The sequence below is a fragment of the Arachis stenosperma genome, chromosome 5 (assembly GCF_014773155.1).
Source record: "Arachis stenosperma cultivar V10309 chromosome 5, arast.V10309.gnm1.PFL2, whole genome shotgun sequence".
In the NCBI taxonomy this organism is placed as follows: domain Eukaryota; kingdom Viridiplantae; phylum Streptophyta; class Magnoliopsida; order Fabales; family Fabaceae; genus Arachis; species Arachis stenosperma.
The window spans coordinates 105,079,452-105,083,060 of NC_080381.1; the positions used below are offsets into that span (position 1 = coordinate 105,079,452).

At 37.4% G+C, this 3,609-nt stretch overlaps 1 non-coding gene across 1 annotated transcript; it reads right to left on the bottom strand.

Moving 5' to 3' along the window:
- Window positions 1-3,186: 3,186 nt before the first annotated feature.
- Window positions 3,187-3,294, bottom strand: LOC130983540 (small nucleolar RNA R71). Its single transcript, XR_009087525.1, has one exon. It is a non-coding gene; the product is annotated as a small nucleolar RNA R71 (small nucleolar RNA).
- Window positions 3,295-3,609: the final 315 nt, after the last annotated feature.

The window sequence follows — 3,609 nt, forward strand, 5'->3', positions numbered from 1 at the left end:
AGTGGGCCCGGAAGTGGATTTTTATGTCATTTATTCATCTCTGTACACCCTAGGCTACTAGTTTCCTATAAATAGGACCTTTTACTATTGTATTTTCATCTTGGTTCTTCTGGTTCCCTCTCTGGGGCCGAAACCAATGATCACTCTTGTTCTTATGTATTTTCAACGGTGGAGTTTCTACACACCATAGATTAAGGTGTGGAGCTCTGCTGTACCTCGAGTATTAATGCAATTACTATTGTTCTTCTATTCAATTCCGCTTGTTCTTTGTCCAAGATATTCATTTGCACCCAAGAACATGATGAATGTGATGATTATGTGACACTCATCATCATTCTCACTTATGAACAAGTGACTGACAACCACTCTGTTCTACAAGCAAACAAGGCTCTAATGTTTATCTCTTGGATTCTTTAACCGGAATCTTCGTGGTATAGGCGAGAACTGATGACGGCATTCAAGAGAATCCGGAAGGTCTAAACCTTGTCTGTGGTATTCTGAGTAGGATTCAATGATTGAATGACTGTGACGTGCTTCAAACTCCTAGCAGGCGGGGTGTTAGTGACAGACGCAAAAGTATCGATGGATATTATTCCGGCCTAACCGAGAACCGACAGCTGAATTCCGCGTGCTGTGACAGAGCATATGCAATCGTTTTCACTGAGAGGATGGGAGGTAGCCATTGACAACGGTGAAACCCTACACGAGCTTGCCATGGAAAAGAGTAAGAAGGATTGGATGAAGACAGTAGGAAAGCAGAGAGACGGAAGGGAAGGCATCTTCATACGCTTATCTGAAGTTCCTACCAATGAACTACATAAGTACCTCTATCTTTATCTTTATGCTTTATTCGTATATCATTATACCCATTTGAGTCTGCCTGACTAAGATTTACAAGGTGACCATAGCTTGCTTCATACCAACAATCTCCGTGGGATCGACCCTTACTCACGTAAGGTATTACTTGGACGACCCAGTGCACTTGCTGGTTAGTTGTGCGAAGTTGTGTAATGCCATGGAATTGAGCTACCAAGTTTTTGGTGTTCATGACCGGGGATTATGAGAGTTGTGAAAAGTATTGTTCACAATTTCGCGCACCAAGTTTTTGGCGCCGTTGCCGGGGATTGTTCGAGTATGGACAACTGACGGTTCATCTTGTTGCTTAGATTAGGTATTTTTCTTCAGAGTTCTTAAGAATGAATTCTAGTGTTTCAAGGTGATGTTCTTATCATCACCAAAGCTGATTGATTCTCATCAATTTAGCTCTTGAATGCAATGTCCTGCTGAAGCTTGGCCGGCCATGTCTAATTCCTTTAGACTAAAGCTTTAGACTAACATTGCATGATTCCTGGAATTCTCATTAAGAATTTTGATACCTTTATTTTCCTTTTCACTTAATTTTCGAAAAACCCAAAAAAATTACAAAATCATAAAATCCAAAAATATTTTTTGTTTGAGTCTAGAGTCTCATCTTAAGTTTAGTGTCAATTGCATGTTTTTGTTCTTATTGCATTCATGCATGTGTCCTCATTGATCTTCAAGTTGTTCTTGATGATTTCCTTGTTTTGATCTTTGAATTCTATTGACTTGAGTGTTGCATTCTCATTTTGTTAGTGTCAATGGTATACAAACTGCTAAGTTTGGTGTCTTGCATGCATTATTATTTGATTTTAATTGCATTTTGATTATTCCTTATTATTAAAAATCCAAAAATACTTTTAATTTGTGTCTTTTCAAGTCAATAATACAGAGAATTGAAGATTCAGAACATACTGCAGAGGAATCACACAGAAAAAGCTGGGCATTCAAAAATGCCCAGTGAAGAAGATAGACTGGCGTTTAAACGCCAGCCAGGGTGCCTGGCTGGGCGTTTAACGCCCAAAAGGGTAGTAGTTTGGGCGTTAAACGCCAGAATGTGCACCATTCTGGGCGTTTAACGCCAGGATGGCACAAGGGGGAGGATTTTGTTTTCAAAATCAAATTTTTTTTCAAGTTTTCAAAGTTTTTCAAAATCAAATCTTTTTCAAATCATATCTTTTCAATCAAATGTTTTCAAAATCAATTTCTTTCCTTTTTCAAAGATACTTACTAACAATTAATGATTTGATTGAACATTTTAAGTGTGTTGCCTTTTCTGTTGAGAAAGGTTTAATGTTTGAATCATATCTTTTCTTGTTAGGCAAGTCATTAATTTTTAAAAAAAAATCAAATCTTTTTAAAATTATTTTCAAATCATATCTTTTCAATCATATTTTTTTAAAACCATAACTTTGAAATCAAATCTTTTTAATCACATCTTTTTCAAAATAGTTTTCAATCAAATCTTTTTTATTTCTAATTTCAAAATCTTTTTCAAAAATTACTTGATTTCTTTTCCACTCTTATTTTCGAAAATCAATTAAGTGTTTTTCAAAATGTTTTCAAAATCTTCTACTTAATTTTCGAAAATCACTTCCCTTCTTCTCACATCCTTCTATTTATGGACTAAAACTATCCCTTAATGCAAAATTCGAACTCCATCTTTTTCTGATAAGTTCGAATTTTCTACTTCTGTCTTCTACTCTTCTTTTCCTCTGACAATTAAAGGAATCTCTATACTGTGACATAGAGGATTCCACATTTTCTTGTTCTCTTCTCTTTCTTATGAGCAGGAGCAAAGACAAAGATATTCTTGTTGAGGCAGATCCTGAACCTGAAAGGACCTTGAAGAGAAAGCTAAGAGAAGCCAAAGCACAACTCTCTTTAGAGGACCTGACCGAATTCTTCAAAGAAGAAGAACACATGGCAGCCGAAAACAACAACAATGCCAACAATGCAAGGAAGGTGCTGGGTGACTTTACTGCACCTACTCCCGACTTCTATGGGAGAAGCATCTCTATCCCTGCCATTAGAGCAAACAACTTTGAGCTTAAGCCTCAATTAGTTTCTCTAATGCAACAGAATTGCAAGTTCCATGGACTTCCATTGGAAGATCCTCATCAGTTCTTAGCTGAATTCTTGCAAATCTGTGACACTGTCAAGACTAATGGGGTTGACCCTGAGGTCTACAGACTCATGCTATTCCCTTTTGCTGTAAGAGACAGAGCTAGAATATGGTTGGATTCTCAACCTAAAGAAAGCCTGGACTCTTGGGAAAAGCTAGTCAATGCCTTCTTGGCAAAGTTCTTTCCACCTCAAAAATTGAGTAAGCTTAGAGTGGAAGTCCAAACCTTCAGACAGAAGGATGGAGAATCCCTCTATGAAGCTTGGGAAAGATACAAACAATTAATCAGAAAGTGTCCTTCTGACATGCTTTCTGAATGGAGCATCATAGGTATTTTCTATGATGGTCTCTCTGAACTATCCAAGATGTCTTTGGATAGCTCTGCTGGAGGATCTCTTCATCTGAAGAAGACGCCTACAGAAGCTCAAGAGCTTATTGAAATGGTTGCAAACAACCAATTCATGTACACTTCTGAAAGGAATCCTGTGAACAATGGGACAAATCAGAAGAAAGGAGTTCTTGAGATTGATACTCTGAATGCCATATTGGCTCAGAATAAAATATTGACTCAACAAGTCAATTTGATCTCTCAAAGTCTGTCTGGAATGCAAAATGCACCAAGCAGT